The sequence below is a fragment of the Schistocerca serialis genome, chromosome 1, assembly GCF_023864345.2.
Source record: "Schistocerca serialis cubense isolate TAMUIC-IGC-003099 chromosome 1, iqSchSeri2.2, whole genome shotgun sequence".
Lineage (NCBI taxonomy): Eukaryota > Metazoa > Arthropoda > Insecta > Orthoptera > Acrididae > Schistocerca > Schistocerca serialis.
In genome coordinates, this window is record NC_064638.1 from 148,034,588 (window position 1) to 148,059,341 (window position 24,754).

Consider the following 24,754-nt stretch of genomic DNA (forward strand, 5'->3'; position numbering starts at 1 on the left):
ACGAAATATTTCATGTTACATTGCAAATACAAACTATTACTTAACGATATTTTATAAAAGATTGTTTGTAAAGAGTGTTTAAATTAAGGAAACATGAGAAATTAAATTTTTCAGACAAAACTGAAAATCAGATACATTTTGTTTTTCCTATGTCCACTGTATTATATCACAGATGTGGTCTCACACCAGCCAAAATGATGCGCGTCGTAGAAATATAGAAAACAATAATTTTCACGGCATCGAGCACACCACACAAACGCTGCAGTTTTACAATTACCACCGTGCTGCCACAGCCTGAACCAAAGAAAAATTTATCTGCAGCCAAATTAACGAATTTCTCGCGAGAAATAACAAGACATTTAACACTAGAACAGCGGAGTATGTGGCATTTCTGGAACGGCAGAAAGGGCTAATCTTGACTGGACGTAACATATTTTCATATTTGACTTAAACAATTACTTTGATTTAGTGTTGGTTAATCCATACCTTTTTTTCAAGTAATCACAATAATTATTTAACATTGTAATTAATAATTGCTAAGTTTTTCAGCAACAAATTATCTTATAGATTTATTGTTGCTAATGCTAAGAAGTTACCTAAACTTTAGATTTTCATTTATTAACTATTCGTACAACCTTCTAGCCACATTTAGTGTATTTGGTCCACATTACTCTCGCGTGTGTTCTACACATAGTTTTGTATTGTTTTTCATTCAAGACACTAGAATCTGCTGCAGCACAGGTGATTTCTGTTTGACGCACTCGTTTTCCGCACAAGGCTTTGTGGTATTTTCCACAGCCTCTGCTGATCTTCTTGCCTTTGCAGAGAGTGATTTGGCACTTTTTCCACTTTCCAGGTGATTTTAGTCCCGTATCCTCTTCCTTTGTGTGGTGTCACCGCCAGACACCACACTTGCTAGGTGCTAGCCTTTAAATCGGCCGCGGTCCGGTAGTATACGTCGGACCCGCGTGTCGCCACTATCAGTGATTGCAGACCGAACGCCGCCACACGGCAGGTCTAGAGAGACTTCCTAGCACTCGCCCCAGTTGTACAGCCGACTTTGCTAGCGATGGTTCACTAACAAATTACGCTCTCATTTGCCGAGACGATAGTTGGCATAGCCTTCAGCTACGTCATTTGCTACGACCTAGCAAGGCGCCATTATCATTTGCTATTTATCTTGTGATGCATGTACCGTCAGACCAATGTTCACCAATTATGGATTAAAGTTAAGTATTCCAGCAGCTACGTACTTTTTTACTAGACTCAACTCCTTTAACTGTTCCAGACCTCACGCCAGCCTGCGTGAGCTTAAACACGTGCCCTTCGGCCTCCCGTCCTTGTGGATTGCCTGTCTTGCCAGTCCACAACACTTTGCCTAATATTTTTTTTTTTTTCTCTTTCGTTCCCTTGAGTTCATTCGCCAGCTGATGTATGAACTTCTTCCTTTCCATTTTCTTGTTTGTCACTATGTTGTAGGTGACCCTTGCATTTATTGCCGCCATTTCCAATAATCTGTAGAAGACATTCATTGGCCATCTCCTACATGCAACCTTTCTAGTATATTTACGGGTCATTTGATCAACCACGTCCACCCCATACTTAGTTGCATTGTAGAATGTTAGTGTTTCATGTTTCTTCTTTCCTTCTTTGCATATTTCTACTTCATTATGAATTTTACTCACCAGAATTTTTATTCTTCTTTCCTTTGTATACAATCATGGTGATGTCCGTTTTGCCACTATGGTGCAGGATGTTGGTAGATCATATTTCAGCATTGGTCTTCCTTACTTCATCGGGGATTTCACGACGGATCTCGTTCGTTGTATCAACTAATGAAGTGTTCTTTTCTTTGCGTTTCTCAGCAAGTTGAAGAGACATAATGAAATTGTTTGTCGTCACATTCTTCTTTAATTTAAAAATTGTTTCATGGGACGCAGAACGACGTATTCTCCAAGTGGTTGCTTGTGTCTATGCCTGTCCTCTATGCCGAACAATGGGAAAGCGTTACATATTTACTTTGTAGCTACATCGACAGCCATCCAGAATTCGAGATCATACTTGTTTAGTTTGTTGAATATGAATTAAGTGAAACTGCATCTTGTGTTGCTTGGCATTAGTTGCTCATTATTGGCCATATTTTCTACAGGGCAGTAAGAAGGAATAATGTTTTCAATGAATGTCCCCAAATTTCAGATGCAAGGGCGAATTTGTTGGCTGCCAGGCGTTGAGATCGAGTTGATTTTTCGTCGAAAAGGAGAAATCTGAGGAGCTCCTGAAATCTGACCCTTGGCGTATTGTCTTTGAGATAAATAGGCCTCCAAGAATGCGACCAGAGATCATTCACAGACATACTTTACGTGCAAATGCCGCCCCTAGCGTACATAATGGCTATCAGTTTCTCCAGTTCCTCAAGTGACACAACCTAGTTACTGTTTTTAGTACTTTTCGAGCACTTGATTCGTAGCACTGCTTCGTCAAAAGTAAGACAGAAGGCATTGGTTATAGAGTCGTCTACTCACTGGCAGTCGTAAGCGGTGGGACCTCCTCTATCCTTCGGAAAGTCCACAGCTGACCTTCTTGCAGAAGATGAAAAATGACAATATCCCACATAGTTACATTCCTAGAAACCATAGACGTCCCCAACTGTGCCTGCTGTGATGAAAGAGGTTATATTTGACGTAGATCAGCCATGAATCCTCTTCCAGCCATGCAATTGATCTGCATGACTGTTGACAGTTACCGCTTCATTGCTGGACAATTTACATTTATACAGAAGAGAAATTACAGTGGGGTCAATTGACCCTTTTCGCCGTTACAGATATACCGAGTGAGATGTCGAAAAAAATATGAATACTACGTAAATCGTAATACATCATCGTACAGAGGCGTAAAAATTAGGAATAGTGATCTGATTTCATTACCGATTTACGTAAATTGGATATGGCAATGAAGTAAAAAAGTATGATAGGGGTCATTTTGACCACTTCCGCCGTTCTAGTGTTAAGCTGGCAGACGTACTAGAACTAACTCACGGAGCTCTATCACAGGTCATTGATGAATGTCGGTGGGGTGCTGTATCCCACGTCATGAAAGAAGAAGAGAAAATGTGGTGCTTAGATACCTGCTTGGATTCTCTTGTTGATCGCTTCGTTATCAACACTGCAGATGACAGTTCCAGTACTGAGATGTATTGCTCGGATTCGGATATGGAAGGAGTTCGGAAATTACCAGGTGACTGCCTGCGATATATTCAGTGGTTTCAATATTCAACTATACAGTGAATCCCTGCAATACACTTCTAAGTCACACCTAGCTCACACAGAAAAATCTCCCAGTTTGTAAGTTAGGAATTTTCAACACTCTTGTTTTTAATTCCAATACAATGTTAGCTAAGAACGAGAATATGTTACGTTTTCGATTGCGTCCCCTAAAAAGCGTATTGTCAGAGTTTTGTGTATAGGCCATTCATTTCATTCTGTTTAAAATTAAATGACATTCGAAGCTATATTCCTGCCCTGCTCCTTCTTTTGCAAGTCTTAACTGTAGCTGTTCAGTTCACTACAGGTTAGTTGGAAGAGCTGGTTGGCCAGTGCCGCCAAAGTTAAATTCTGTGACAAAGCTGTTGTCCCGTGTTATTGTGAGTCGATCTGCGCGTAACGCACAGCATAAAGCATACTCTTGTTATCGTACATGACTGTAATCGAGAGCGCTTAGCTTCCGCTTCACGTGAAACGAAATCCAATGAGATCCCAGCAAACGAGGAAGAATACATAGTGTAAGCGTATGCCAACTTCCTCAGACGAATTCTTCCTCCTCTTCTGGATGAAGGTATCAACACAACAGATGTCCAGTACATAATGCCTTGCGTGCACGTCGTGTTCTGAACCGAAGTTACCCTGCCAGATGGATTGGTCGAGGTGGAATATTTATTTGGCCTGCTAGGTTTCCTGATGTAAATCCTCTGGACTTTTTTCTTTGGGGATGCATTAAAGACGTTGTCCATCGCGATATTCCAACAACTCCAGAGAACATGCAGGAACGTATCGTGCTTGCTTGTAATTCCCTTCAGCAGGCAACACTGGAAGCAGTAAAAAATTCTTTCATTCTACGAGTGCACCAGTGTATCAGTGTCCAGGTTCACCGCTCTGAGCACCCTTGAATGTTCCACTCCTGGGCACAAGAGAGTCAAAGTCATTTTGTCTTATGTTTTCACTTCTTTATCATTTGTTTTCTGAAAAATCCAGTAAGTGGACGAGTTTGTGATCCCGGGCTCAAAGTCAGTGTTGTGTTATGTAATTAATAACGTTGTGTTTCAGTGAATACTGTGATACATTTTTGAATAGGTCTCTAGTAGTCTTTAGTAGAGGAAATGAATTACCTAATAAAAAATAATGAGTGCTATTTAAAAAAGTCATAGCGATGTTCATAACTTTGAAAAAAAAAAAAAACTAAGCTACGACGAAGGCAATCATGCTGATTGATGTCCCCCTGACGGCTACAGAACATTTGCTTGAAACATTTTGTAATTCGCATCTGAACAAACAGTTATTTAGTGTGGTCAAGATAGGTGACAAAAGTCATGGGATACCTCCTAATGCCGTGTAGGACCTCCTTTTGCCCAACGAAGTGCAGCAACTCGACATGGTATGGCTGAACAGCCCGTTGGAAGTGCCCTGCAGATAAACTGAGCAGTGCTGCCTCTACAGCCGTCCACGATTGTGAAAGTGTTGCCGATGGCACGATTTTGTGCATGAACCGATCTCTCAATTATATCTCATAAATGTTCGATGGGATTCATATCTTGAGATCTCGGTGGGAGATTCATTAGCTCGAATTGTCCAGAATATACTCCAAACTGGCTCGGTGGTAAGGCGCATTGTCATCCATTAAAATCCCATCGCATATAGCTGCAAATGGTCTCCAAGCAGCCCAACATAAACATCTCCAGTCAATGATCGGTTCAGTTGCACCAGAGGACCCAGTCCATTCCATGTAAAAGCATTCCACACCATTCTGGAGCGATGATCAGTTTGCATAGTCCCTTGTCGAAAAATGGGTCCATGGCTTCGTGAAGTCTGCACCACGGTCGATCCCTACCATCGGCTCTTATCAACTGAAATCGGGCATCATTTGACCAGGCCACGGTTTTCTAGACATCTGTGGTCCAACAGATACGGTCAAGAGCCCAGGAGCAGTGCTATAGGCGATGTCGTGCTATTAGCAAGTCACTCCTGTCGGTTGTCTGCTGCCGCAGCTCCTTAACGCCAAATTTCACCGCACTTACCTATTGGATACGTTAGCCGTACGTGCCACACTGATTTCTGCGGCTATTTCAGGCAGTGTTGCTTGTCTGTTAGCACTGACAACTTTATGCAAACGCCGTCGACCACTGCGTTGTTTGTTGTGAGAGATAATGCCACAGATTTGGTATTCTCAGAACACACTTGACATTGTTTATCTCTGCATTCTGAAATCCGTAAAGATTTCCGAAATGGAATGTCCCATAGTCTAGCTCCTACCACCACACCGCATTCAAAGTCTGCATTTTTTTGTCGTGCTTCATAATCATATCAGTCACCTTTTCACATAAAGTACCTGAGTGCCAATGACAGCTCCATCAATTTGTATCACGTGTACGCGATATGAGCGCCATCTGTAGATGTGCATATCACTATCCCATGACTTTTGTCACCTCATTGTGTATTTTACAACACACATTAAATTAACTTTCGTTCTGCACCGTTTCGAAAGTTCTTAGCACTATTGTCCTCTGTGGTGACAAAGACTGTTGGTTACACAGAAGCGGTTGTCGTTGCGGCGAGTAACTGGACGAACATATGTACTGTTTTCTCTGAAGGACTTTTTGCATTGAAAGAATGTTCGTTCGTCTTGTTAAATCAGGAGGTCTGACGTGGCTCAACCACAGATGATAAAAGAAAAGTGACAACCTGAGTCCCTAGCTAGTATTCAGATTACAGTTCTAATAAATGGCCACCTCTTCGCTCCTGCAGCAAAAAAATTGCGCTTGTATCAGTAATTGTTCTCTGTACCACTAGTGTTCAATACACGGGGCTTTGTTCGGAATTACATGTTAACAGCTGGCCATAAATTACTATTCGTACTGAACAGAATGGTCCGGCAGTACAAAGTTGTGGAAAGACGGGAGGAGACGTTTTTAAGGGCGCTGTACCGCAATACTGCACGTCTTACTACGACGGCATAATACAGTCTTGGAGAGTACTTGGTGAAAATCATGTGCAGGTTTCTATATTGAATATATTATGGCGGTTACAGATAATGCACTTAAAACTGTAACCCAACTTCAGGTAAGGTAATAGAGTGATTAATGATAAACTTTCTCTACTTGAGAGAGCCCTCACGACAAATGACTGATTTTCCCTCAGTGAAACTTTGTAGAAAAATTTGTAAAGATATGTGGAAGGGAAATAACGAAAAAATTGTTGAAAGAAACGCATTTTAATTTCACACGAGAGGGGTACTATGTTTATGTTCCAAGTTACAAACGTTTTCGGAGGGGTGGGTTGCTCTCTCACTATCCTTTAAACAGTCCGTCCACCTACATGGATAGTCTTAAGGTTGTCTGCCCCTTCACTCTGCGCTGGTAGGTACTGGTTTGACGACAAAACCAGCAAAAGCAGCCAGAAGGTATTTAGTCCGACCCAATGTTATAAACGCCCTAAACAGTCAATGACCCGCGACTATTTGAGAATTAACACATTCAGTTATTCAGTAGTCTTCTTGTACACAAGAGCTCGCCATAATGTCTCGTAATTTGCACGAAACAGGCCATGTGGAGTTTATGTACGACTTGAAATGTTCAGACGCGAAATATCTTAAAATAAATCACTCTCACAGCTCAACCTTACACAAAACACTCAACACTGTAGTCGTTGTTTATCACCTACATGAGAACCGATCAAATGCGTTGATTTCTTCATTTTGGTACAAACTTGATCAGCGCGATTTAACACATTTGTTTACCAGAAGACGGCTCCCGAGCGACTATATCGACTCATATATCTGAGGCACAATGCCCTACTCAAACGCTAGTATGTTAAGCAGCCAATCAGGTAATGTCGAGCACTTCTACACTTGCGGTGTTCCTAATGTGGACCAATCACATTACGACAAGTAATTTAGAATTCCGAAACTAGATAAGATTTAATGAAATCTAAATACGATTCCTTTACACAAAACAAATTACTAATAAATTTAATACTCAACACCCCGTCTGGCTGTCCTTTACAAAATCAAGCTCAGTCGGACATACGTACGCCACAAATTCCCCTATTACACAACAACGCTCTCACGCTTACATTTAATTATTCATAATAAAAAAATCACATTCTCAGTTTACGCATGCCCTGCATTCACTCTCTCAGTCTTACCAAAACATTCACACAAGCAAAACACAACGATATAATCATTTTCCGAATTACTTTTAATTACATCAGAAATCTGTGGCAATGAAACTAAAGAAAATTACATGAAGCTATCCTCTCGTTTGTACATTCAGTTGATACTATAGATGAAGACATTGCAGTACCTAACTCGGTTTCACAATGACAGCATGGTTGTTACGTGTTTTAGGTAAAAAGTTATATCTCCAAAAATATTGAGATTATTAATTTGAAATTTTGGCAGTATGGTTCTGTTACCCATAGAATTTGGTACACTAGGTATGGATAATATCGATTAATATTTAATAGTAGTTCTTGAGATTCATAGAGAGTATGTGTGAAGTACTGCAAGCAGCGTTAAGCAAGTACACCGTTCTTGCGGCCCAGTACTCAGCGTCAGCTTTGCGAGCGTGAGAACCAACACTTCCTCGCCTCCCTGCTCCACGGCAAGCTACGTTTTCAATGTCAGGTGAAAATTCGTAATGATTTGCTACGTTACATGTTGCTCTATTTGACAACCATCTGCATCCACGGCAGCCTGCAACGGTAGAAAAAATTGCTCTACTGCTTCCCAAAACAACAGAGGAGCATGGAAAGCTCATGTGCTGTGACCGTGTGCACTGCTTACAGATCGCACATTGCCTCCAGCATTCTCAGCCACGGCAAGGGTAACTTCTTAAACCATTTGTCGAGCAAATGGCCATCCACCTCTTCCAGGAGGAATTGCCAATTCGACAGTTAACTATATCTCTCCAACCCCGGAGCAGAAAGAGGATTTCCCATTTGCTTTAAGGCGTCGATGTCCACAAAGAGCAACAGCACTTTTGCTGTTATTTGAGTGAAACAGTTGTAAGAGTAGAGCCGTGCTCACCTTGTCCAGAAACATGCTGACTGCAACAGCAATGCACACTGATGCTTGTGTTCCAGACCTACGTCGCCGTGACAGTGCTGGCACCTAACGGAAAGTCATGACATCAAAACTATTAAGAACATAGATCCAGGAGCAAGTACTCTGAAAATCGTTCCTATAAAGTTGGGTACTCATGCAGTAACTGATTTCATGTAAATTTTTGTTAAACTGTTTGGGAAAGCTGCCATAAAGAAAAGAAATGAAAGACAAACAGCAAACAAAGATGTAAAGGAAGACAAAATAAAAGAGACAAAAACAAAAGACGATCAACTATGATCCGCCTCCACGTGGCGGGACACGGGCAACCGTGCGATAGGTTGCGGGAACTGGTGTGGAGGTTCAGCCACATCAGCGCCCATATACCGATCGCAGCGGCTAAGTGGTCAATAAAGACCCACATTAAGCAATCAGGTGGTGGGTCGTAAAATCAGGGCGACAAGTGAGAAATAAAGTAACTGCTTTTCCATACACAGTGGCTCAAGTAGCGAAAGTTTAATTATAACTACATTGTACTTGTGGTTCTTACTGTTATCTCTATTTATGTCACAGTGTCAGGTAACGGAGCTATTTTTAGTGCTTGATAAATAGCTGCTACGAAAGAAATTACGTGAAATGTCTGCATTGCAATCGTATTGGAGAATATTCGTTTTTAATGCATGTGAGGCAACAAGGCCCTCATTACACCTGACTTCTTAAGATGGGCTCACGAAAAATTTTCGCCTGCAGTTTCGTATTAGCGTCTGGATACAGGTGATCACATCACGCAACATTTTCCTGTAAGCAATTTCCGAGAAACAGCGGCGGGTTTGGCTCCCATCTGGCCCGGTGTTTGCTGACTGCCCGCAGGCAGGAATGCGTTCCAGGAAAACAGGTCCTGCACGAGAATCAATTGTGACCACCGGCGAGGCGGCGCGAAGCGCCGATGAAAAATGTGGCCATCCCGGCTCCGGCTGCGGAGCCCTGTGTGGGCTGCGACACGCCATCCATCAATCAAGCGGCCGTCTCGCGGCGAATAACAAATACTGCGGAGCCTACTAATGGCGCATCGTCTGGCCGTAATTAACTTCAACTCGAGATTAAAGCTGCCGTAATTAAACGCAGGAGGAAGAAAAAAGGGCGCTTAATTTGAATTAATCCGCTCAGCGCCGGACATTGGGGTCGCGTGTGTCAAGGGAGCTTAAGGCGGCCGCGAACCCACCGTGGCCCGCTGCGGCGGCGTCGGCTCTCCTGCTGCAGGGAGACGCAGAGGTACCAGGCGGGGCGGCGGGGCGGCGGGGCGGCGCGCCGCCCTCGCGCCGCTGACGCTGACGCATGGCGGCTGCGGCTGCCGGCTTTCCAAAGCGATGCGCCGGGCCATTAGTCACGGCTGAGTCCAGGCGTCCATCTCCACCCAGCCGTGGCTCACGAAAGGCATTCCGAGTCTCTGAATGTTTCATTCCGAAGGGCGTCGTGAACATGGACTACGAATGATTCTTAATGTAGCCCAAGCTAGTTGCGTGTTTAGATATTCGGCGGAGTCAATTAGATTCAGATGAATCGATTTGGATTAAATAATTGCTGGATGATCATCTAAAATTGCGTAGACAGAGCTGGTTTACAGAAATTCCTCTGTGACTGCTGCATTAGTGAAAATCAAGAGACAATGTTTCTCTCGTAAGATTCGTCAGGTGTGAGCCAGATCGCTGGTCAATCATCAGCGATCGGCTTGTTGTGGTGCGTCCCCGGGCATGAGCATCTTTGCGTTTTCGTCTGGGGCGCGCGGAACGGCGAGAGGCAGTCGGTTTGGGGCGGCCGGTAAGACTAGCGCAGTTGTGGCTCGGGCGTAAGGCCGGTATTACACTATCAAATTTCTTTGTGAAAGATTTGATCAAAGATGTGATCAAATATTCCGTCAAATATATTTTGCAAAGATCTTTGACGTAGCGCTAGAAGGGGTATTATACTGTCATCATATTTTTCGTCAAAGTTCAAGATGGCTGACAACAACAACTTGTTATTAATCGCAGCAGCTGCATGTACCACAATTGCACTGTGTGCACATGCGGAAGAGAAACGGGGGAAAACAGTGAAACATATCTGGGTGAAGCCGTGGGTTTTACGAGCACACGATAAAAGCATTCAACAAAACTTGTTACGTGAGCTTATAGTGGCGGACGTCAAGTCGCACATCAATTACTTAAGAATGGATGAGCATACATTTCTATACGTGCTCAATGAAGTGTATCCTCATATCACAAAGAACAATTTTCACTTAATAAGTGCTACATCTGCAGAAGACAGGCTCATTGTAACACATTACATGAGAGGGTTGGCTTAGGTTAGGTTAGGTCAGGTCAAGTCACGTCTCCAATATTCGTAATTTATTTTTTTATTCAACGTGCCTCACGTTGTAAAGCGCCTCATCAGCTTCATACATCACTATTAATTTTGTAGTTGACGGCACACACCTGTTGTATTTACCGGCAATATTTATAAAAACACTACAGACGACAGAACGCTGCAGCGATGCTAGTGCTCCATGTGATAACATGTCACATAGCAGTGAACAGAAGACAAGCGACATATTTGATCAAATCTACAGCAAGGCCCTAGATTTGATAAGATATTGGACGACATTTGACAAATTTCCCTATTACACCATCAAATATCTTTGACAAAGATATTGGACAAAGATATTTAACAAAGAAATTTGATAGTGTAATACCGTCCTATTGTCTATTACGCTGGGGCTGTTCGCCAATCGTGAAACTTCTGCGGCGGTTACTGGTTGCATGGAAGGCATTTCATATAAACTGTACCAAGCCTCGCAGTGAGAGGGGAGCCCAGAGTTGGCGTTGGCCGAAATGTTTGCACAAATTGAGGTGCCTGTGTGAGAAGCACGGCGTGGGCCTGTTGGTTGTTTCGTCCTTCTGCCAGCCACCGCAAACGGATGCTCGGCCGGAATGTCTACAGTTTGTGGTTAGCATAGTGTGAACAAGTTCTCGTAGGGTGTGCTTCCAGCCTGACTCTTAGCCTGTGTTATTTGTGGGTGCCGACCCCTTGTCTGTACTGCTTCCGGGTTTCCTGTAAGATTTCACAGCAAAGCTGTGTTTTTGTGGCATTCTGTGTTTCTGGCTCAGCCTCTGTTCGGAATTTCTTAATGCTGTAATTTAAACATGTAAAAAAATTGTTCTTTCAGAATAAGCGCCTGTTTCTTTGGGACACTGCAGTCCAAACAGGAGTGGCATAATGTTATTGAGTATTTGTTATTCGTCAAATGAAGTGTATTTAATGCCTTGCAGTTTTATGGGGAACGCGGCTGTGTTATTGAACTCATTTTGAAGTGTTCTGTCGGGTGAATGACTGCTCCCCACTTCAGTGTATTCTTTTGAGTCGTATTGCAAGTTTTTTCGATATTTGTCAGTGGGGTGTATTGATTTAATTTTGTTTTTGTCTTTCTTTTGAATTACGGAGAATTGTTTAGTTTATCTGGTTAGTGGCTTAACTCGCGCTTCCCGCACTAAATCAGCTGATATTGAAATTGTTTTTTTTTTATTCCTGTTTAATGTCAGACAGATTCAAATGTAACTTCATTTATGTAATTGGAAATAAATGTGTTGGATTGACCTTAATAAATTATGTGCAATCGAAGTAAAGGACCTAGTCCTTCATTAGTGCTTAACAGCGGCGTGTTGTTCGGGTTGCGAGCCCCGCGCTGGGACCAAGGTGTATATTCTCTGATGTTTCAGCAGATATTTGAAATTTACACTGATGAGCCAAACGCTATGACCAACTGCAGAATTGCTTGTTTGTCCTCCTTTGGACCGAAATACATTATTGATTCAGGAATGCGACATCTTGAAATTTTTTTTAAATGTTTTGTTTCTTTGTAGACGCAATCACATTCCGAAGAAATGGGGTTAAAATTGCACTTAGGACTTCCGATCATTTAAAAAGACTCGTGCGTGATAACTTTCCACGCAAGAGTAGTAAATATAGTAAATCGGGGGTCTACAAAATATCATGTCATGAATGTGAAAAAAGCTATATCGGACAGACAGGCACGACCTTCGATGTAAGTTTTGAAGAACACACGTACCCCAGTAATAAGACAGCGCTAGGCTTACATATGCAAGAGGAGGGTCATAATATTGGTAACATCGACGAGCAGCTTCAAATTCTACATGAAGTTACAGAAAGTAAACGATTAGACATTTTTGAACAAATGGAGATTTATGTAACGAGACGCAGAGAACCTGACAAGCTCGTCAATGAACAGAATGAGTTTACAACAGACGCATACTTCAACATATACGACGATCTGTTCACCTGAGCGAATCGTTTTTACTAGATGCGTGCTTCAGCTGAGGATGGTACCTTCCGGCGGTCGAGTATTGCACTGTCTAGTGCGGGCCGCAGCAGATGTCAACAACATTTAAGGCGGAGGAGCGTGCCATCCACCTGCAGCAGAGCACTACACTCGTCGTCCTGCCCGTGTCGTTCCGTAGGATTTACATCAGGCGAATCTGTTCGCCGAGACATCAACGTGAGTTCATTATAATCCTCAAACCACTATAGCACGGTTCTGGCTCCGAAACACGGACTACCAAGCTGCTGAAAGATGACACCGCCGTCGGGGAAGACATCAAGCATGTAGGGATGCAGGCGGTTCGCAGCTGTTAGTGTGTCTTCGGTTACAACTAGAGGAGAATGTCCCCCACAGCATAGTACTTTTCCCATCAGCCTGTGTCCGTGGCATGCTGCACGTTTCGAGTCACCGTTCACCTCGATGACAGCGTTTGTGGAGACGACCATCGAACTAGTGTAGCAAAAATGTGATTCACCCGAAGCGACGGCACTTTTCGATTGATAGATGGTCTAATCCCGATGGTCCCGTTTCCACTGCGATCGTAATTGACGATGTCGCTGGGACAACATGTGAACAGTGTGCTCCGAAACACTTGTTTGCGCGCCAGCATTGTGCTCTTTCGCCAGAGATGCCACAGATTACCCTCCATCCTACTTTACAGAGCAGACAAGCCTCCAAACTCCAAGTTCTCTCAAGGGTCGTGGACGTCCAAACATTTAACGCCTAGTGATCGTTTCACTGTCTTTCTACCTCTTTCAGTAGGTACTCACGACAGCAGCGCATGAAAATCCGACCAGCTGCGTTGTTTTCAAGATTCTCTTCCACTGGCTCGCGTAATAAAAATTTTCCCTTTGTCAAAGTCGCTTATCTCGAGAATTTCCCTATCTTCAGCCCATATCTTAGCTAGTGTGATCCCCTGCCCGTATCTGCTCCACTTACATTCTTTTGTTACCGCGTCACGTGGACACACAGCCACCAGGGGGCATCGAATGTCGAGGTGGGGAGTGGTCATAAGGATTTGGCTCATCAGTGTATTTTTTGCATTTGTGCAGCTGGAGTCAACCCAAATAAGAGTCAACCCAAATAACTACTCTTCATCACGTATTGCTTGCGACGCCCATTCTTGACGGGAAGCGTCATTTTCTGTTCGGTTACAAGCAAAACGATTTGTAAAGTATAATTTTATGTGGCATTTCGGTAGAGAGATTCTGTTTAATCTCCCTGTTTTACTGTTAATTTTAATACATATCAACAAAACGAATATATCGAGATAGATTAATTTGTTAGCGCTCTGTCCAAAGGACACCTAAAACTCCGATTTAAAAATCATTTTGTTTGCAATGGGAAACAAATATTTATGTTAACATGGGAATCCGGATGAAAGATGTGAGGTGTAGTAATTCTTTAGGCTGACTCCAGCTACACAAAGCACAAATGAAATGCAAATATCTGCAGAAACATCAGAGAAAAAGCGCCTCACGACTCTTAGGTGGGACATGCTATATACCCAGTGAATACCAGAAATGTCGTGAGAGACTTCGAGGCGTTATAGAGGGTATCTTAAGGAACAAATCGAGGAAAGAAACGAAACGTCATCCAATGACGCTAGAGAACATCGAAGTTGCCGGCCGCTGTGACCGAGCGGTTCAAGGTGCTTCAGTCCGGACCTGCGCAGCAGCTAAAGTCGTAGGTTCGAAGCATGCCTCGGGAATGGATGAGTGTGATGCCCTCAGGTTGGTTAGGCATAAGTAGTTCAAAGTTCTAGGGGACTGATGACCACAGTTGTTGTGTCCCATAGTGCTTAGAGCCATTTGAACCATTTTGAACATCGAAGTTACAGCCGCTGGCACATGCCACTAGACTGCCCCTTCTCCAGCAAATACGATTTCGTACGCTAGCGAACCGTAAACGGAAAGTCTCGCTTTCTTTGTTAGTTATTCAGTTATCGGGACTGATTACTACGATCGCAAATGGAGAAGATGGAGTTAGTTGCTGCGTGGATGGGCCTTGTCTCCTACGAATACACTGCTCTGTTGCCCTGGTGCATGATAGTATCGGACATGTGTTTTCAGTTACAATTTTATTTTTATCCTGTGCACCGAAAAATATTGAAGATTTTAGATGGTTCCTTGAAAAACATAAAACCTTTGTCCAAAACCGTCATCCATTCGTAGGAAAAAAGGCTTTTCTGTGCAGCAGCTAGCTCCATTTTCACCGATGGTGAACGTGGCAGTCAGTCACGATCGTTGAATAACACACAACACTGCGATACGTTTCGCCTGCCGTCCATCTGTGTACAAGTCACGTCTCCTGCCAATCACTTGATTTGTTTCTCTATCAACGTCTACAACCCGTCAAAGTTTGTCGCAATATTTCTGGGACTCCCAGGCATGGGCGAAATCAGACTTGTCGGTACTGTGGTGGGTTCTTAACTTTGCTCCTCAAGGGTCTTACAAGGTATTACAACACCTAAAACATCTTTTGTAACTACAACAAATGTACAACTTTGTATATGTTCCGCCATAACCACAAGCGCCGGCGCGAAGATGAAGAACGCAAGAGCAGAGAAGGCTGTGAGACGACATCGGCCAATGGTGCGTTGATAAGGTCCGCACGACCACAGGAGTGGCCTCTACCCGAAAAGGATATAAGCGCTGCTCCTTCAAGCCTCGACCGCACCTCCTGCCGCCTTGAACCCCCTCACCCCCTGGTTGCTCCTCTCCTCTCCCATTCCCGCCCCCTGCCACATCTTCACTGTTGTGTCCCCCCTACCCTCCATCTCTACACCCTACATCTCCTTTCCCAAGGTGGCTTCCATCAACTCCCCCTCCCGGATGATGCCCTCTCTCCCCCCATTTATCCCTCCCATCAACTCTGGTCCTCACTCCCCCTCCTTTCCTCTGTCCTTTTCCCAGGCTCCCTCTCCCCCCCTTCCATCCTCTTTCTTCCCCACCTCCCCTATCTTTGTCCCCTTCTCTCCCCCAAGTCCTTTTACATTTCCCTCCTCTGCCTCCTCTCATTCCCTCTCGCGTCTGTCCTTCCCCCCCTTTATTAGTCATCTCCCTCCTTGGTTCCCCCCCCCCTTTTTCGTTTTTTTCCTTCCTCCCTCCTTGTTCTTTCCCCTCCTCCAGGTCCCCCCCCCCCCCAATCTGCCTTTGGCTCGGGAGTGTCATCTTTGTGCCGCCACTTTCGTGCAGTGTTCTACGGTGAGTGTTCTACAGTGAGTGTTTTACAGTGAGTGTTCCGTGTTGTGTTTTTTGGGAAGCGTTGCGAATGACCATCATACTGTCGCTGGGTGTGCCTTTTATCTCTTGCAAACAGAAACCAGACTGTCGCCGTGTTTTTTAATTGTGTGTGTCCTAGTTACTTGTCTGATTCCTGTGTCTTTTATTAACATTGCCAACCCCTTTTGTTTTCTTTTTTAACTTTCCGCATTTTTCCGCCATTTTCCACTTTACGTCACCGTTTTATCGCTTGTTTTTCTTGTTTCTTTTCTTCTTCCGTTTTTAAAATAAAAGTCTGTAGGCTGTAGAGCAGCATACTAAGCTGCTGCCAGCCTGCCCCCTTCGGGGGAATTGAAACTCAATAAAGGAAAAAAAAAAAGAAGCCTCGACCGGACAGTAAAAGGACAGCAGAAGAGTGACACTAGTAGAAACCACGTCTTAGAAGAGAGCACTGCGATAGCCGTTATCAGTGATCTGCGAACAGTGTGTTAAACTAGCATGAACATTGTATATAGTGAAGGACACTGACTGTTTGCATGTCGCCCATCGTCTGCAACAAAGTTAAGTACTGCAAATCTTCTTTACTGTAATAAAAATTTTTAATCTGATTTGCTTGAGGTGTATAGCTATCAGAGAAGGCAACATCTTTTAGGCACCCTGTGAGAGACGAGTGGGCAAGACCCCACAGTATAAATTACACTGCAGTGACATGCTGTTGATTAGGTATGCTAACGTTGACGTCTGTGATTGGGAACTCCATTATTCTTACTAATTTTGTTTCCAAAGTAGAGATTCAAATACCTTCATTAAACAGGTTCTTCAACCCAAGCGAATGCTTTCCTTCCGTGGTTAGCTAACCTCTTGATCACATACGCCTGCAAACGTTCACGCTACTCTTTCCGAAGTTATCAATGGTACTCTATTTTTCTTAAATGAGGGAACAGTTGTTATTATGAGCGGGCGGGTAGTATGGTGTTTATTAAACAGTGCACCTGAGCACTCCTTGGGAAACAGGGCAGACACCACTCCATTTTCTGAAACTTGAGTGATGTAACTATCGAGCTTGTTTCACAAATAAGTTTCATTAGCCTTTGAGTGTCGCAGGCAGTGAACGGTGAAATTCTTTGCATAGGTTTATACCTTTGAAGATAGGAAGTAATATTACCATACTAGCATTAACGCATTCGGTAGTATATTGTATCGTAGTGACCAAATTCACCTCACTCGAGCCGGTTTCTGTTTCGGCTATGCTTTAATGTGAAACTGCAAGTGTAGGCGAAACCAAACTCGAGTGATATGGGCTGCAAAGGTATCTTTTGTTTCAAGAAAAGCCATTTTTATATCAAAGCTCCTGTTTATTTACTAGCTGGCTAATTTCCGGCTTTGCCCAGTTGGGCAAGCCACGTGTTACAGAGAACATTTCTTATGACTGAATGTGTAGAATGCAGATAATAAAGGTAACCGTGATAAAATGATTCATGTGGTAATTGTGTAGTTGTATTTAAGATATGGTAGATGTGAACACTTCTGCTTATGTCACCGCACGAAATTGTAACTCATATTTGCGTTAAAAGATGTCACACCTTAGTATGTTATGTTAATAATGTGCATATACAGTGTGAATCACCTAAGACTTGCATCGCAAATAGTGCGGAAGTGGAAAGTGCTATTGATGTCCGGTTTTCACAGAATGTATTAGCAGTCATGGGCTCGTAGTATCATACAGTCAATAGATTCTAATATTACTTAGAAAGTGTGTGTTTTGTGCAGATATATAACTTTTATACGGAACAATGCCTATTACTATTAACAAACTAAAGTAAGGTAAATTAGAATGTAAGCGATGTTTGTTGCAGGAGTCAAGCGATAGTCGCTTACGAGATATCGTATTTTGAAAAGTTCCCTCAGAGACATTTGTACAATACCCATTGCAGCAAACACTAAAGAACAACACAAGTGCACACATTAGTTATGTGGATTCTGACCAGTAACGAGGCTCCTGACCATCACCGGTTGTGTTCAGAATTGCCACCAGCAGTAGCAATATAGTACAATTCCAGTCTGATATGGAAAGACTACTGCACACGCGTTAACATTTCAGCGGAGATATCTGAGCAGGCTGCAGTAATACGGGGTTGCACATCATCTCGTGTTGTTGGATTTCCTTGTAGATAGTGTCTTTCAGCTTTTCCCACAGGAAAATGTCTACAGACATCAGATCCGGTCCTCTGCGTCAGATTCAACGATTTGGAAACGTTTTTCAATGGAGAAATAACGCGCGGCCGCTACTGTCGCATGTTCGAATCCTGCCTCGAGCATGGATGTGTTTGATGTCCTTAGGTTAGTTAGGTTTAAGTAGTTCTAAGTTCTATGGGACTGATGACCTCAGACGTTGAGTCCCATAGTGCTCAGAGCCATTTGAACCATTTGTTAAGTAATGAATGCACAGTCATTAAGCACTGAATATATCAGAGATTATATAACATCTTAGAACAAAATACTTTGCATCAACTAATCTCAAAATGATGATAATACCTACGATAAATAAGACAGCGTGACACAAAGTGTCATCCAATTAGAACAAATTCTCCATTTTGTATATAATAGAGTTGTCACGTGGATCACATAATGTAGGATCATAAAAGTGTAACAAATGACATAAGCTGTAACTACATCTGTGACATGTTTTAACGGAGATATGATACACATTTACGTATGATGACACAAATAGAACTCTCCACAACAATGACATCATAAGTGTCAGCAGTTACCATATGAAAAATATCATCCACAATATACACTTACAATCATAATAGATGTTGTTCTCTGTAATAGGCGGCTTAAAAAAAAGGCAAAGCCCGAAAGTAGCCAGCCAGTAAATAAACAGGAGCTTTGGAATTAAAATGCCTCATCTCTAATATTGGAGAGCTGCAAGGCACAACGTATAGAAAATGTTTATAACTTTTGCTTGGTTTTAGGGCACCGCGAAGGTTCAAAAGAAGCGTGCCGGTGAAGGTTGAGGGGAGTGGCCTGAGAGTGCAATGAACAGGGCGTATTCAAGTGTTTTGGAAGGCGAAACGACCGGAAGGACTCCTGCCGGTCGTTTTAATGTTGCTAGACCTACACTGTAACCGAGATTAAAATCACTATAGGTACTCAGCAACCGAATAACGCCTTACATAGAGTTTTCGAACTTATATAAGAAGAAAATTGCGAAGAAATGATTGTAGTGCACATGAGAGATTTGGATTCCATGTTAATGCTGCTACGTAATATTGAATTATAGTATTTGGCTTACGATTTGTCAGAAAATTTAAACCCGTCTCACAGATCTAGCAGAGAAGGGAAACTGGCAGTTAACAGTTTCTATCAAAATATTATGAAGAAGCATTTAGAACAGCCTTACATAAAAATAAAAAAAACTGCGTTTTTTACTGTCTTGTACCACTGCTACAGAAACCGATTGATCTGTCTGTTAAGCACAAAAACACCTTTTAAAAAAAAAAAAACTGAATTCTGTTATGTGGCATGTATGTTGTCATCGACGACGAGTGTACATCAGAGACAAGAGCACCGACAGGAGTTCCCCAGGGAAGTACGACAGGACCGCTATAACTCTCTATATACATAAATGACCTGGCAAACAGAGTGGGCAGCAATCTGCAGTTGTCAGCTGATGATGCTGTGTTGTACGTTGGGTATCGAGGTTGAGTGACTGTTGGAGGAAACAAGCAAGATGAGTTAGACAAAATTTACAGTTAGTGTGATAAACAGCAGTTAGCTCTAAATGTGGAAGAATGTAAGTCAATGCAGATGAGTATGAGAACCAAATTCGTAGTGTTCGAATACAGAGTTAGTACTGTCCTGTTTGACACAATCACATCGTTTAAATATCTGGACGCAACGTTTTAAAGGAATACGAGGTGCAACGAGCACGTGAGGACCTTGGTACAAAAGGTGAATAGTCGAATGTGGATTGCGGGGAGAACTTTAGGAAACAAAGACACCATCGTTCACCATGCAGCTCTCTAGAATGAAATGATAATTAAATCAATACCTTCAGCAGTCGACAAGCTGAAAATGTGTACCCCGACTGGGACTCGAACCCGGGACCTCCCGGTTACACGGCAGACGCTCTATCCATCTGAGCCACTGACGGCACAGAGGACAATGCGACTGCAGAAATTTATCCCTTGCACGCTCCCCCGTGAGACCCACATTCCCAACTCAATGTCCACACACTACATTCGTAGTGCCCCTGCCCATTACATTCATTACTCGCGGCAGACAATCTTATCGAGTCCCGTAAGAGTTCGGGCAATGCGTGTGCATCCGCACAGAAGAAGAAGGTCCGAAAGAACAGATTACATCTCCATATACTTAAGGCTAAACGGCCATTGACCTTCTTCTTCTGTGCGGATGCGCACGCATTGCCCGAACCCGTATGGGACTCGGTAAGATTGTCTGCCGCGAGTAATGAGTGTAGCGGGCAGCGGCACTACGAATGTAGTGTGTGGACATTATGTTGGGAATGTGGGTCTCACGGGGGAGCGTGCAAGGGATGAATCCCTGCAGTCGCACTATCCTCTGTGCCCTCGGTGGCTCAGATGGATAGAGCGTCTGCCATGTAGGCAGGAGAGTCCCGGTCGGGGCGCACATTTTCAGCTGTCCCCGTTGATGCATATCAACGCCTGTCGACAGCCTAAGGTATTTATTTAATTATCATTTCATTTACGAGAGTGTGGTTAATCCGTGAAGGATACTGCATGTAGGACGTTAGTACGACCTATTCTTGACTACTGCTCGAATGTTTGAGATCCGTGCCAGTTCCAATTAAGGAAGACATCAAAGCAATTCAGACACGGTCTGCTAGATGTGCTACTGGTAGGTTTGAAAAACACCGAAGTGTTTCGGACATACTTCAGAAACTCGAATGGGAATTCCTGGAAGGAAGGCGACATTCTTTCGTGCAACGCTACTGACAAAATTTAGAGAACCTGCATTTGAAGCTGACAGCAAAACATAAATTGCGCGTAATGACCACGAAGATAAGATACGAGAAAGTAGGACTGATACGAAAGTCCATAGACAGTCGTTTTTATCACGCTCTATTTGGGAGTGGGAAAGGAAGAGTGGTACGGTATTAGTAATACTGAATAATTATAATATTATCATTAATTATTAATACTTAATAAATTAAATATTAATAATTAAAGTAATAATAATGTATTAGTAATCAGTAATAGTAACAGGCACTAGTAATACTATAACCCAACATTACAGGATTGTTCTGCCTACAATTCCTGACTTACTTAAACACTGTAAACCTTTAGGGGGCTATTAAAACAAGATAATGTGCAAGTAGCAAGGTGCACTGCTTTGGCAATTCCGAAAACATAGCAAGATAAATTTTACGCGTCTATTATGTCTCTGAAGTAACGATGCGAATTTACCGGTTGCAAGATGTCATTGTGGTCAAGCGGTTAGCGTTTACGTTTTGTAAGTGGCTCGAGGACGAGGCGACAGTGCAAATCCTACTTTCACTTACTTTTTAATCTATACTTTTTTCGTCACTGGTCCCATTATTTAATTTATATGGCTTTGATAGGTGACATATTAATAAAAAGACCACGTGCATTCTTAGGATGTTGTAGTGAATTTCATATGTTATTTGACTAGTTACTATTTATAATTAAATTTTCAAGGACGAGAGACAGGCCTGGAAAGAACAAGTCAAATTTCGATAAATAGTGATGCGAATGACGTTATCCGCAGTCAGCAATTCAGTAATTCACAGTGTGCCAGACTGCAAGAATAACGTATAATTACTCGTCGGATATGCTCTCGACATCAAACGTAGCAGGACTGTATTCATCATACAGACATGGAAGACATAAATTGAAACTTCATGGAAATATAATTTTTTTTTCATTATATTAAGTCTGAAATGACTTGCGGATTAAATGACCAGTGATGAAAATACATAGATTAATAATTAAGTTCAAGCGGGAGTCAAACCGTCGCTTCATACACGTTCGTTTCACGAAGCTCGAATGCTAATTACTTGCCCACCATGAACTCGAACGTCCGGCACCTAAGCACAGATACATAAGCCACGTAATAGACGCTAAAACTTCCCTTGAGATTTTCTCAGAATTGCCAAAGTAGTGCAGTTAACTACTTGCACAATAGGTTATTTTAATGGGCTACAAAGTTTAAAAAAATCTATGATCCCAACGTCGTGGCCTCCCCTTGTTAGAGGAGGAGAGCGCGGAACTGTGCAGGCAGTGAATGTGGTGGACTGCAGTGCTTTGTCGAAGCTGGGTTTACAGCAGGCACGAAGTGGTGTTGTGCCAAATTATGGCTCGAAACTTGTGGTGGACTGCAGTGGAAACCGAGCGATGTCGTGACGTGTCGTTATGTCGCCATCTACGTCCTTACACAGAGAGACAGCGCTCGGCTTGGAGGAAGTTCCCCTTTCCAGAGGGTGAGTTTGTTTTTAAACCATACTACGGGCGTCATGTTTATGGCTCGCTAAAGTGGAATACGATCAATGCTTAGCGCCTTTAGTTGCTGTTACATTGGGAAGGCGTTGTGGGCTGTTGGAAAGTTTTTTTATGTGGTCGAACAGAATAGTGCTTTGCATTGGCATGATATGGGTGAGCATTTGGGAGGCTGTAGATCTTCGATCATTGGCTGCGATTTAATTATTTAGTGTGTTTCTCGCTGCTCCTAAAAGCCCAGAGCTTTATTAGCCTTATGTGAATTTGGTATGTCAATGTGCTGGATACTTTTCAAAAAAATTGGCGTTCTATTTTTATTTGTGTCCTGAAGTTCCTTTTAAAGCTTTTGTATGATTTACATTTTACCGAGCCTCCTTAAGCGGGTCGAGTTTAACGAAACACACTCTCGTTTGATAACCTTAAATTTCCAACCATTTGCTCATTAGCTTCTCACAGCAACTGTTCACTGATTCCTGGTTACCGAGCGGCTATTGCTAGAACGTATTGTCCTTTTCAAGTAAAGAAACTGCTGAGTAATTTCACGGCGCCATTAACTGACGCTGTGTATATTTTATTCAAACTGAAATTTGATGTTTTCTAATTCATGAAAAAATTTTCAGAATTACAATTAATGTCACGGTGTTGTACAATTCCGAGCACGGGGAAAGATGAGAACTTGTGAAATCATTATATTTGTTGTTACATGTATCCTCGTTTCCTTGTTTTCGAAGTTTCCTCTACCAATCTGGAATCAGTGGTGTTCATTGTACAGCAGGCACCTGCGTTGGCATGATGTGAGTATTGGGGGGTAGGGGGTTGGGGGCGTGGGGGGTGGGGGTATTGCAGCTATTTGTAACGCCCTTTGTCATTAACATGTATTTTGCTTACCGTTATTTCTTTCATATAAAAAATTGTAATGAAGCATTGTGAATCTAATATTGTAGCCTCTGAGTCATGTTCCTACGCACTCCCATGTCTGAACGTAATTTGCCCCTTCTCTTGCGTTCACAATTATTCTTGGGCTGAGCTAATATTTCTTTAAATTTAATCATAAATTAATGTCTAGATAGGTAGATAGACATAATGAGGTGACAAAAATTAATGGGATACCTCCTAATATCGTGACGCGCCTCCTTTTCCCTGGCGTGGTGCAGCAATTCGAGGTGTCATGGACTCAAGTAATCGTTGAATGTCCCCTGTAGAAATATTGAGCCATGCTGCCTCTATAGCCGAGCATAACTGCAGAAGTGTTGCCGGTGCGGGATTTTGTGCGCGAACTGACCTCTCGGTTGTGTTCCATGAATGGGGGGTGGGATTCTGTTGGGCGAACTGGGTGGCCAAATCGTCAGCCTCAATTGTCCAGAATGTTATTGAAACAAATCGCAAACAAATGCGGCACGGAGACATAGCGCATTGTCATCCATAAAATATAATGTCCATGAATAGCTGCAAATGGGTTCCAAGTACCTAAACATAATCATTTTCAGTCAATGATCGATTCAGTTTGACCAGAAAACTCAGCTCGTTACATGTAAACAAAGCCCACACCATTATGGAGCCACCAACAGCTTTCACAGTGCCTTGTTGACGACTTTGGCCCATGGCTTCATGTCTGTGCCACACTCGAACCCTATTATCTGCTCTTACCGACTGAAATCAGGACTCACCTGACCGGCACACGGTTTTCCAGGTGTCTTAGTGTCCAACCGATATGGTCGCAAGCCCAGGAGAGGCACTGCAGGCGACGTCGTGCTGTCAGTAAAGGCACTTTCGTCGGTCGTCTACTGCTATACTGCTATACGCTATTAATGGCATGTTCCACCCCAGTGTCCTAACGGATAAGTTCGTCGTACGTCCCACATCGATTTCTGCGGTTATTTCACGCGGTGTTGCTTGTCTGTCAGAAGTGACAACTCTACGCAAACGCTGCTGCTCTCGGTAGTTCAGTGAAGGCTGTCCGCCAAAGCGTTGTCCGTGGTAAAACGTAATGCCTGGAATTTGCTGTTCTCGGCACAGTCTTGACACTGCAGTTCTTAGAACACTGAATTCCCCAGCGATTTCCAAAGTAGGACGTCCCATGCTTCTAGCTCCAACTCAGGCCTGTTACTTCCCGTCGGTCGGCCATATTCACTTCGGAAATATTTTCACATGAATCACTTCAGTACAAAGGATAGCTCCGCCAGTGCCTTGGCCTTTTACACCGTGTTTACGCGTGTATATGTGCATATCGCTATGCCACGCCTTTTGTTATCTCAGCGCAGATACAGTTTGGAATCAATGGAAATTTCGCATTTTAATGTTCTGTTTTGTAGTGAAAGAGAAGAGAGGTTCGCGTGGCAGAGTAA